Here is a 12,973-nt window from a genome sequence, read left to right as displayed (position 1 = left end):
TCTGAAAACCCTTCCCTGACATGGTGCAGAACATACCTGCATATGCGATATGGAATTTGTAGGTGTCTTCCCATGGGAATATTTATTCTTGGTTATTTTGTGCCTTCTGCTGAAGTCACTGCCGTGGGCCGCTGCTGGAGGTTAGACTCTTCCCACACTTGGTTTGTATCCCTGTGGCTCCAAATACTTTATACCTCCCATTTCATCTTTTTGCCACTTTTCCTTAGCTTGTATCTATCTAGTCTGTCTTTCTGTTGCTGTTCTTTTTTTTTTTTTTTTTTTCTAATTATATTTTAGCTATAAGGGTGGTGAGAAAATGACATGCATTAGCTAGTAACAATATGACTACACCACGAGTTTGGGAGAGATGGAAGGAAAAAACAAATCACTCATGTTTCAAGAATCTAACCCCATCCTCTCAGCTTCCACAGTAATATCTCTGGCTTCCTGTTTGCAAACCAGAAATGTTTATTTACAATGTCTTTCAAGACAGCTTTTCAATGTATAATGCTCGTGTCATTACATAATGGGTCATAAATGATGTTGGTTGTCATAGAAAAACACAAAGTCATCAAATATTTTCTTGTTTTTTGTTTGCCTTTTGTGGCAGGATTCAGAGTCGGCTGCAGTTGGGAAGTCTGAAGGTAAATCATCATCTTTCCAGTAATTCCAGCTCCAGTGTGTTCAGTCTGTCAGGAGTTTATGAGTGAGGTGATCCTGATGCTGAATATTTTGGTTGTATTTTTTCTCAGTGGCTCTGCTGTTTCAGGCAGCTCATCAGCTGTGTGCCCTGAGAGAGCCAGGCAAAGGCTTGCTCGTCCATGGTTTTGTGAACAGAAGTGGAACATTACAATGTAAATATAAAAATCCAGACTGTGAGCATTTGTTTTTTTGCATATATAAGGCTATGCACTGAACCAGAAGGGTGTCAGATCCTGGTAGTTTCTATTATAACCCTGAAAAACTGCGACAGTGGTGAGTGCAGGTTTTTCTGGGATTTTTCTGATCTGAACTGTAGCAGTGGGGGAATATGAGTGGGGCGTACGAGTGCAGTTTTTTATAGTGTTGAGATGAAGCTGCCTAGTCTAGTCAACCTTTCCTGTAGCTAACATGGGGACCAGTAAGATGTACATAGCATGCCCAGGAGGTGCAGTCCTTATTCCTGACTTAAACTGAGACCTGGCTGTCATAGACTTCGAGCTCTGCTGGATCCCCTTGCTCTCTCCTTGGAGTGGATTCATTTGGCAAAGTTATGAATTGTCCCTTGTCTCAGAAATGCTGGAGAAGAAGGAAAGGAGCCCTTAAGCCAGGATGCTGGGTCGAAATTTTGCCTGTGCTTACACCAGTGTGTATCGGGTATAACTCCCCTGAAGCTGGTGGTGAAGCTGCTATTCTTACCTCTGAACAAATCAATTGCTAGCTCTAAAAATAAGTGAATTAGAAAAGAGGTAAAGCTAGCATTTATAAAAGAAACGTGTTTATTTGCTAAACATTGTATCCTGTGTATGAACTTCATCGATATCAGGTCTACCTAAATTCTTCTTAATCTTATTAGGGAAAAAGGCAAAATGATTTTGCATACTTTTACTAAATCGGGAGACCTTTTTATTCTCTTTGTCAGAATAATGCCAAATAAACAACTGTCAGGATAAAAAGCAAATGACGAAATGTGTCCATGCAAAAGACAGACAAAACCTTCTATTTCCTTCATTTGAGAGGGCACTGAGAGTCATTTCTGGGCTGCCCAAAATAAATAAGCCTCCTGGATTACTAATGTAATTCCACTAAGGTCAGAGAAGCCCCGTCTCCCATATATACCACTTAGTGAGCTTATGGGTACCTATGCAGGAAGACAAGGGTCTCATGCCTAATTCTTATATGCACCAGAGGTTATTTGCTGTGGTCCTCTGACACTAACGCACAGCAGGTTGTTGGTGAGCACCCGATAAAATTTCCAGCTGCACACAAGGAAATGCTGGACTAATAAAATGGTCTTTTAGTGAATTGCATAGACCAAAGGCTTTGTCTTCCCCTCCAAGGAAATAAACAGCTGTCACAAGTAATATCGATGAGAAAGTTTTCAGTTACTATGCAAGGTCAGATTACCAGCATCTTTCATTATCTAGGTGGGTGATGAAAAGTTGTTGAGATCTATCAAAAGTGAGGCCTCAATTTAGCAAGGTGGCTAAGCAGGTAGCTGACTTTTTTCTGGGACTCTTTGTGTGCATTACACCAGCCAAGTGGTTTAGAAGGCCGCTGAATTGGAAACTAAATTTCATGAGGAGTTCTTGAATGGCATCTTGGAAATCAGATATCTACTCTTGCAATTGGAAATTGTAAATTATGCCAATATTATGCACGAGTGGTGTGTGTGAAAAGAGGAGAAAATGTGTGTGTAGAGGAACGGTAGGAGCAAATGCTTTTCTGCAGCACACCATGCATTTTGCATGTGTACATTGCATCTGTGTACTGTCTCCTTCCAAGATGTACATTGCATAAGCCCACTACCCATCCTTTATGATGCATTTTTATTACATAACTCCTGCTGTGTTGGGGTGGTGGTGGTGGTGGGGGAAGTCTACAAATACCAGCCCTGCTATGAGTTCCAAACATGGTTCTCATTTCAGGATTCTGGCATGCACTTGTAAAACATTTAAATACCTATTGGTGGATAAGAAAATCAATTTACTTGTGGGGTGACTAAGTAACAAAACATATTAGAATTGATGTTACAATTAGGAAAAAAAGAAATAAATTGTTTTTCTGCTCGTTAATATTTGGATAAATATTTATGAATGTATAAGACAAGCAACCACTGCCAACACTAGATCTTTATTATGCCAGGCATAGGAATAATTCAAGCATATAGGCAGCTGCAGGTTGAACTTAGCCCCACTGGCTACTCAGCTGAATTTGATCTGGCCTCAAGAAGACTTTGCTTTGGAGGGGGTTCAGTTTATGCGGTTTCTGTGTGGTCTTTATTTGGGACTCACTGAAGAAAAGGAGTGAGACAGTCTGCAGGTAACAGGCTCCTGACAACGAGCCATGTTGGCCTTGATGGATGTGTGCTGGGCAAAGTGATGCTCAGGGTGGACTTCACTGCTCCCCTATGGAGGGGTTAGCCAAACAGGAAGGATTTGCAGGAGTTTGGTTTGCAGAGTTGGCCAGGGGAAAGTTTCCAGCCTGGAAGCAGTAGTAGGCACTCCCTCAGGACTAGCTTTCCACTGGGGCCTCATTTTTTTCCCCTTCTGTTTCTCATTAAAGCCCTCACATCCAGGCACCTCAGAGCACACGGGTGCGTATGACCCTTTTGCCTCTCATTGTATGCAAACCTGCTCGCACCTTGTGCAGGTTGCTCATCTTATTGCAGAAAGCAAACCCTGCTCAGCCTTCCCCCTGCACAGGCAAGCCAGCCACCCTACTGTCCGGTAAGGTGGCTTTTATGGGCCATGAAAGGAGGAGGGGACATTTCCTTTACACTGCACTGTCCTATATGTGTGCAGCTGGGAGCAGAGAGGGGGTCATGAAGAAGAGCTGTGGTGGTCTGGCCACCCACAGCCATTTCTCTTTTCTTCCTGGCGAAGGGGAGCCTGATTTTCACTTTTTTTTTTTTAAGAAAAAAAGAGTAATGGCTTCATTATCTCCAGGCAATTTTTGTAGCCCTAGTCTCTAGTTCAGGATGTGAACCAGAACAATAGGTGTTTTAGAACCTGAGGAAAAAACAGCTGGCCGATGTGGCTCAAAATGTAATTTCATAGGAGCATGCATCAATAATGTGACTACCGCTCTGTACGGATATTACGCAGGCAGCCTTAATACGCTTGCATGGCATCCGGATTGACAAGACAGACCATGATGGCTCCAAAGGGTCAATAAAACATGCGCCATGAAGGACTTACACAATAGACAGTAATGGCTTCTTTGAAGCTGTTACGGTCTATCGGGTCAATAATAATCCACTTTTTAAAGAGTGCCAAAATATGAATTTACACAACAGGCCATAATGGCTCCTGATCTATCAGATAAATGATATGAATTATCAGCATTAGAACACACACTGCAATGCACGTTTACCTATTAGGGTGGGTAGAATAAATATTAGGTGCTTCAAAACATACTTTCATATTCAAAAGGCTGATTTGTAAAAACATCTGGGGGAAGAAAAAAAAAAAGAAGAATAGAAAAGTCCAAGCTGTCATTGTTAAGCCTGCAAAATAAATAGCATAGGACAGGAAATTTAAATCTGAGACTACCTCTAGGAGGTTATTGTGAGTTTTCACTCTACATTATTTTTAATTAAATATTGCAGCAGCCTATATAATGTATTTTTGCAGTTTTTGTTTATTTTTCTAGCAAACTCAGGTCTGTGAAACAGGGGAGTGGAGTCCGTGAACATTTTCCCACATTGGTAACCTTTTCTATTCAATCGCATCTCTTCTCCTTTATTAAGAACTAGTTGTCTGAGTAATGGTTTGCAGGATCCAGATTGCATGTTATACAAACAGGCTTGGTCTGAATATATGCATTCAAGACCAAAAATCTGTTTAAATAACATATGCTCTGTTTGCGGCCACCTATCTGTCTCTATCAAGGAAGATAAAAGTCCTTGTCTACACTGTTTCAGCTGCGCAATCAAGACAGAAACCCTCAACTGATGTTTGCCAGCAGGTGGTGACATACAGCAACAAGCTCCAATGGCAGCAACATTTTCCTGAAAAACTTGGAGAAAATCCAGGCTTCAGGAAAATGAAATATGCCTCCAGTTTGGGAAGAAATAATGATGAATGTCCATCAGCAACACATGTGATGATTTAGTCTCCTTGCATGGCAAGAAGAAGTATGTTCAGTCCACAGCAGGTCAGAAGTTTTCCTTGTTGTTTCTCTGCGTCTCCTTCTTGTTATTATAAAACATTTGGCTTGGCTGTGAAATATACTTTTAATTAAAAGATAGGAAAATCATAGTAAGACAGCAGCAGCAGAGAGCTGTTAGAAAGCCTGCTGTCTTAGCTCTTGTAATAAACGTAACGCGAAGGATAGGTGCACACAAAAACTGAAGTGCTGTGGTGAGAACATATATATATACTGACTTATCCAAGTCCTTTCAAACAGAAGTGTAAATAGCGCTTTCTGCTTGCCTGTGATTTCCTCATGCTTTTTCAAACTTCCTGGTTTGTTGTCTTTTTTTTTTTTTTTCCTTCTTGGTCTTACAGCCAGGTACGCTTGTTTGAAAGACCCACTGCTTGTACAAAACACCCCCATTCAGTTTGGAATAGGTTAGTGTGCGAATGATTCTTCAGGTTAGTGTGCGAATGATTCTTCCACAATAGGGAAAAAAAAAAAAAAAAAAAAAAAAGAAAAAGGAGCTGTGGCAGGATCTGTCACCTTTGGTTTCTGTCATGTTGTGGTTTTCAGGCACTTAGAATTCCTTGCATTTCGTGCATACATTTTGTATACATGTTACTCCTACCTTAAACAACATGCCCTTTAAAAGAAATCTGGATGCTTGCAGCATCTGAAGTGTGATAACTTAACAGAGAAAAATACAAGTCTCGTCCTGCTTAGCAGGGAGCTGAAAACAGGATGAAAATATAAAAATACCGAGGATTTTTTCCTCCTTTGCAGTGTCTGTTTCCTGCAAGTATCTACCATCTACAATATTGACTGGTTTATCAGGCAGCAGGTATCTCTATCAGTCTATCTTGAATTGTCATCCAACAGGAGATTAAATGCTGCCTGCCTCCTTCTTGTGATTTTCAGTCTTCACATCGCAAAGTTTTCAATCAAATTTCAGCGGTGTACATTTAGCTTAGAGAACTCACAGTACTTATCTTCCCAAAGCAGGTGATTTAGACCGTGTTTACCTTGTACAGTTCCAAGATATCTCTCGGCAAACCTGTCCGCATCTCAGGCCTTGAAATGATTCCCAAGTTCATTTTTTTGTTTTTCTCTGTCTCCCTTTCCCAGCCAAGCTACCAGCCAAACAACAACAATAACAACGTGGGTCCTGAATAACACACAAATGCCAGTTTTTGGAAGAGTTATATCGATGCGGCAACCTTGCATGGTTAGCTTTTTTAAAATGAAAGCAACGTGACCGCTTACAGCCTTGTTCTAAGCAGCTTCCTCATTAGTAATCTTTTCAGTGCACTTATTACAGTTGTGGCTTCAGCCCACGAATCAGCTCAGGCCCCGGAGGATGTCAGCTGGGCGCACTTCTCAGCTTGCATCGGATACCTGAGGAAGTTGTGGGCTGGAGGTATCCTGTAAAATAAACTGTGGCTCCATTTGTAAGGAATCCAGTGCAAGCAAGTTGACACTGAAAAAAAGGGCTTCTCTGCCAATTAGCATATTTTCTGCATAGGATTTTGATAAACAGACTAACTAGAATTTGAATAAGCATAAACTTGAGACTAAAAAATGCTGGAAAGGCAATTCAAAATAATCACAAAAGCCAGACTGGATTTTTGTGGTGCATTCTCCATACAAAAGAGTTAGAACATAATATAACTAAAAGTGATTTTGCTAAGGTAAAGGAATGGAGGAATTGGGAATTGTAGTTAGAAACTCCTAATTAGTCCCTCACCATGAAATACTTTGAATAAACCCATGTACAGTAGTAGGGGCAAGGTCCGGGAGCAAGATTTGTGCCTCTGTTCTGGCCACTTAGAGCTGTATAAAAAGACTGTAGAGGGGTAAAATAGTCCATGGACCATTATAGACCATGGTTCTGGCTGAAAAAGCAATGGAGGGTGCAAGTATGGGGCCAGAGGGTCAGAGTTTGCCTTTTGAGGATTCCCTGCTCGGAGGGAGAGGGAGTATGGGTACATTTTTTTGGGATGAGGCAGCTCAGTGAGGTGCTCCCAGGCCCCCAGGCAGCACCGTGAGCCTGGGGCCACCAACTGGGAGGGATGAGTCTGTGCAGCGTGACATGGCCCAGCTCCATCCGAGCACTCACCCTAGGGGCGGGATGGGTAAAAGAAATGTGACTCTGGATACAGTTGTTACGCATGGGGCGGGAGTTTAATCCTGAACTCCTACTTATTCTAGAAGACCCGAGAGGCTGTTAAAGTAATTTGATGCCAGCTGGGAAGAGGCAAACACCTCCCAAGTCAGTGCTTTGGCCAAAAGCCTGATGACAACAGAGGGTTCCCATCAGGCAAGAGAAATCTTCCAGAGGGTGATACCCACTAGAGATCATCTGCTGCGTGCTGTCAGGGCAGCGCGAAAGAGAGTGAAGTGACAGGTGAGTTGGCCCAGCTGCTTCTTCATGAATATCTGAGATTGTTGCATAGTGTAAGTGCAAACTATATGAACACATCAAAGAGGAAAAGACACTGAAAATTAAAAGGCAATACCTAGATGATTTTTAAAACAGTGAATTTGGCTCAATGTAATTCACTTCCTACATAGGCAAAGTGTAGAGTAGATTGAGGTGGCAGGAGTGAAACACAATTACCTTGTCGTTGAATGTAGAAATTAATTACTCCTTCCCCCACTCCCCCCCCCCCCCCATGCCCACACTTTGTGCTTCTTCCTTCCTTTTGCACAAGTACAAGCAAGCGAAAGTGCCTGAGGCCAGGCTGCAAGGAGAGGTTTATGGCACAGTCCCACTCAGGCATCACCTTTGCTGAACCCTCTTCAGGAGTATCATGTTGGCAGGGATCCATGGATGGGGTGAATGAGTGTTAAATAAGCTGATAGCTCAAATGATCCCCGTGGTCCCTGCAGCTCAAAAAGGAGCACAAGGTATGAGCTGATACACAAAATGCAAATTACCATCACTTTTAGAAGTACTACCTTCCTCTTACTGGAGAGATTCATTTTACTGAACTGAAGTCTTGCAGGCAGCTATTGCAATCACAGATTTTGGCAAGTGGTGCAGATGTTTTGGGTTCAAAAAGCCCAAAATATGTAATTGTGGCAAAGTAAAACCCATTCTTTATCACTTGGTGCTCTCACCTGACAATGTCGCAGAAGTGGAGCCCAGGGCAGCAGGGATACTTCCTCTGTTGAATGGGGTGGACAGGTTGGGCATGTCCCAGACAGAGCTCTCTGAGGCTTAGGTAGAAGATCAGCAAGGTCCAGATCACAGACTCAAGTCTTTCTCTTGAAATACCTGCAGGCTGGAGACACTGAAGAAAGGCTATTTTGAGGTATGGGGTCCAGATCTGCAAGGAGAATCTGGATCTGCTTTTGCTGGCTTGAACTACTTAGCTTCATTCTATGGTTCAGTCTTACATATGTGATGCGTATGTGTGCAACATACTTCCTGTGTCTGAGCCCAGCTACTTTTGTCTCTGTATTCAAACTGGTTTTACTCTTCTGGCTCCAAGCCTTGTGTTGTCATGAACCCTTTTTGTTTTTAGTCCATATATTTGTAGTGCCCCAAACAGACTCTTTCTCTAGTGTGAGTTGCAGGGTTTGCTGTCCCGTTACTGACTAGGGTAATCATCTGCTTTCTAGGTGAGGCACATCCATGAACATGTACACAGTTACCCTGTAGAAACATGGTAAGGCTATTACAGCTGTGGGTCCGTTGTAAAGCTATGGTTAAGGCTGCTAAGTACGTTCACGTTATTTTAATGTGTTTTCAGTTGCTAAGCTTTAACATTCTGGACTAAATATTTCTAAAACAGGTCTTTGTCTCAGACCACATTTTTTAGGAAAGCAATGTGAAAAAATGGTTCAGGTACAGATGAAGTGAACTCTTAAAGTTTAAAACCCATGAGAATATCTGCCCATGTTTCACTGGGCTGTAATCTTCCATAAAAATCTTACTTCTACTCACATTTAGCAGAGATACAGTCAAGTTTGGCATCAGAGTCTGGCCTAGCCCTGGCAGAGCAGGACTTTCCTTAAGCTGCTTCTGGCTATTATAGTTACAGTAACTTACCTGTGGTGTGCTTCAGTCACAGGACAGAAAATGAGAAGAGTTGTCCCTTGTTCCCTCAGTGCAGCTGCCTGAAAAGCTGAGGAGTGAGATGACGGGAGGCAGGAGGGATGTGGGATGCAGGGACAAGATGTGCAGAAGAAGCTGCAGGAAGAGAGAGGCAGGGGAAACACTGAGGCACAGGGGAGGGCAGAGAGGGCTGGGAGCTGCAATGAGGAGGGAGAAGGTTCTGGGAGTGGGGGGAGGTCTGCTAATGGGCTGGCACAAAAGAAAAAGGTGACAGATACCAGGAGTGGAGTAATAGTGTTTGATACACGTGAGAGAGGCAATTTTGGACATTTCTGAGTGGTGGCTGTGTAACCTCGGCTACTTCTAATGTTTGTGTATGGGATGAAGAGAAATGAAAATTGTTATGTAGGTTGGTATTCTAGCATTTAACATATCACTGAGATAAGGGAATACTGTATATGTGACCCCTTTAATATGCTTAGGCTGGGACATGAGCACTTTTTCTGTTGTTAGGATGGGGTCTGAGAGTAAAAAATTGAAGATATCCGTGATTTGGGCTACTGGGTTTTTTTCTGTTTGTTCTCTATGTTAAAGTAAACAGGACATTTCTGCTATAAACAGAGATTCTTGTGGTTTCCAGTTTAGCTCTCATGGTAGTGCTTTCAGCGAGGCTTTCGAGCTCAGACCCTGGAAACCCCAGGATGATTTCCATTGCGGTCCGATCAAAATACTAACAGCCACGTCCCCCAGCACCTGCCGCACCGAGTGCACTGAGCAGCTGGGGAACACAGAGGTCACACTGGCTCCTTGGAGTTACAGACCCTCAGCTCGGATGCAAGCACCAAAAAATAAATGCTGAGAGAGGGAGAGAGGAAGGGAAGGGAGGGCATAAGCCCTAATCTGCAAAGTCTGCTGTAGGGGCCGGTTTTTTTTAGCAGCTTTCCTAAATCTTGAATGGAAGGAACATATTTTACAGCATATGTTTTGTTTGTGTTGATTCCTGCACTCAGCTCTTCTGGTGCTTCAGAAAATGTGTTTGAAGGTGGCTGAGGTATTTCAGTTTGACAAATAAACTAAGCTGTGGTTACTTTCTCAGTATGTTTTGTGTCATGGTGCTAATTTCCCATTCACTTGATTGGGATGCAATGATTTCACGACAATGTCAGTGCAGGTCTATGGAAAAGACATTATGGTGTCAAAATGAAATGAAACAATGTTAATTTGTCTATGGAAACGGTGTTACACTGCCAAATTGAAACATAACCCTCAGCTCAGCCACCTTGAGACTTGGCGCTGCCGTGCTATCGAAGGACCCCGCCACACGGGGTGATTTTACAGCGGCACACTGGGAAACTACAAATCTGGATTAAATATTAGAGGAGGTAAGACTATTTGTTTTGTTCTACGAAATCGCAACTGTATAGCATTTCCTAGTGTTATAGGGGCCTTCCACATGTGCTGCAATACCTAAAGCCCAGGGAAAAGGTGGGAACCAAGGGGAGAAAAAGCACTTTGGCAACATTTACTCAGATTTCTTTTGGCTTCCATTGGCTCTCAGCACGTCACATTCCTAGCATTATATTAATGGATCTTTTTTAGGTGAGAAACATTATTAGATTTTGCAGTGTTCGCAGCACCTAACCAACATCTGGGACACTGGAGCTCAAATTAAGCAGTGGTCTAAATCCAATTTGGATTTTAATTCCACCAGGATGTAGCATTTCTAGTAAAACAAGAACTTGAACATAAACCAGAATCCAAAGTGTGGGGAATACAGTAATGAAAAAGAATAATAAGCAAGCTGAAATCAAAAGACAAGCGCTGAGGGAGAGAAGCAGCAATATATAAAGGGATATATAAAAATATAAATAAATATTTTCTCTGTTGTTAGGGGTCTATGGAGTGATAGAATCTACTTATCAATCACTGTTTGCCTTTTATTTTGTTTTATGTTCCTGGACAGTACGACCACCTTTGAAAAAGGGTAATCTTTGATCTCCTGCCCTGAGGCGAGCACCAGCAGATGTTCTTTTGTTCTTCTCTCCGCATTCAGTGTCCCTCACCTCCTAAAGCCAAAGCGTGCTCCCCAAAACTGACAGGTGTTTCTCTGTTTGATTGCAAAGAGATGGATTTAGGCTAAATGTGACCTGAAACCTTCAAAGTGGAAGGGCCTCCCAGCATCCTCACAAACTGGTGAGAGGGAAGGCTGTTGTAACATCTGCACTTCTGGGAATATTAGCAAATCGCATACAGATGTCAAGAAGAAGAAGGCTCGGCCAGCCTGTTAGGAGGGACTCTAGCACCTTCTTTCATCCTGGGTGAACTTCTGGGCTGAGTCTGTCTGCTGAGTTTCTCAGTGATTTTTTTTTCCTTATTTGTGAAATGGGTGTAATGGGACTTCCCTGCCTCCTGCCTATAGGCGTGAGGGGGAAGAAATAAATTACAGGTTTTGTGGTGTCTGGGCAGTACTTTAAGACAGTCATGTCAGTACCTGTGGCCTGGTCACTGGTAGCTGGGGTGGGTGGAAAGGCTAATCACATCAGCACTATATCTTAAGCAAGCCTTTCTTTACATTTGCCTCAGTTGGCATTAAAATCTGACACTGGTTAATGAAAACAATAAAACTATCCAATCTTATTGATGGCTATGTAGATTTCTTGGACACGAGGAGCTCTGTGTTCCCCTTTTGTATATTGATCAAAATGTGTCTGGGCTGTGCACAGTGTTTCTAGGCATCCACTGAAGTCTCAGAGCTAAAGGTCCTCCTGAGAGTCCGGTTACTGCTTCTCTCTTACTATGTGAGTGGTGCATGTTTCTTTTTTTGCATAAAGCTCCTTCTGCCTTCCTTCCTTCCTTCCTCAGGTGGGAAGCATGCATTTATTGAATCTGATGGGTGCAGGCATGCTGGTCATTCCCTGGAAGATGCTAAGTACTCTTCTCAGCTTCCCCAGGCAGAATGAGCATGGACATTAGCGCTCACAAAAAAATTTAACCCCCAGGGCCTTACGAAGGCTTTCATGCACCATTGTGTGACTGGTATTGCTGTCCCAGGAGAGGAAAGCACAAGGATCTTCTCCCCAGCACATCCTTTGGACCCTCTTCTCCTTCCAAGTGATATCCATCAAATCACCATTGAGAGAGCTCTGTAATTTCTCCATGAGCCACATGCATGCTGCTCCAACCATAGCTCTTCATAGATATTCCCAGGCTATCTGATGCCGAGAGGGAAGCTTTTGGCTCTTCAGGCACCATTTACATGTTGGTTTGAAGTAGCTTATGTTGCACTAGTTATAGTTCTTAAGATGTGCAATCCACAGATGAAATGTGAAATACAACTTAGAGGGAGGAACTGCAACGTGAGATATTGCAGACCTCCCAGCTTGTTGCAAACAGCTAAGAAGTCATTGGATTGAAATTTTAATGAAATAGGATTAAAATATAGGAATCGTTGTGCTAGACGAGGAAGGCAAATTCAATGTATTTTAAGTGTGTTTTATTCAATGTGAGGAAGATTATCAAAACTAAATGTTATTATTAAAAGACTTTATAAAAATATTATTAAAAGTAATATTCCTTCCCAGGGTTCTCTCTCTCTCATACATACACACACGCATACATGCAGACACACACACAAGCACATGCATTTTCTTTCTCTGGGTGTGAAGCATGGTGGACATCTGGTTGCCAGGCTCAGTCTTCTCCCCCACAGGCATAGAACAACATCATTGTTTGAATATGTTCTTTAGAGACTGATATTTGGGGAATTCATCTGCTCTTCTCCAATAAGTGAGGACATTCCAATAATTTTATGCAATGTGTAAACCACAGATTAATTGCAAAAATTATATAAATTACCCTAAAACTTTTGGGTAACGTTTGCCATGTCAACACTGTAATTGAGCTGACTGGGCATGCAGAAAGCCTGCATGTGGCAAGTGACAGTCCACGATGCAGATGGAGAGGAGATTTGGATCTACTCTGCTGAGCATAAGTACTGCAAGGACTCTGCAGTCTGCAAGTAGAATAAGTAACGTGACACTTCCATCAAAACAAAAAAAAGCAATGGGCTATGGT

The 12,973-nt window shown here is 42.5% G+C and overlaps 1 long non-coding RNA gene across 1 annotated transcript; it reads left to right on the top strand.

The window, feature by feature from the left end:
* Positions 1-493: 493 nt before the first annotated feature.
* Positions 494-12,663, top strand: LOC129735740 (uncharacterized). The gene is made up of 3 exons (XR_008731581.1): positions 494-644; positions 4,625-4,857; positions 7,048-12,663. It is a non-coding gene; the product is annotated as an uncharacterized LOC129735740 (long non-coding RNA).
* The last annotated feature ends 310 nt before the right edge of the window (positions 12,664-12,973 follow it).

The sequence above is a fragment of the Falco cherrug genome, chromosome 3 (genome assembly GCF_023634085.1).
Source record: "Falco cherrug isolate bFalChe1 chromosome 3, bFalChe1.pri, whole genome shotgun sequence".
Lineage (NCBI taxonomy): Eukaryota > Metazoa > Chordata > Aves > Falconiformes > Falconidae > Falco > Falco cherrug.
Note: the sequence above shows the minus strand (reverse complement) of the source record. Positions and strands in the feature narration are given on the sequence as shown.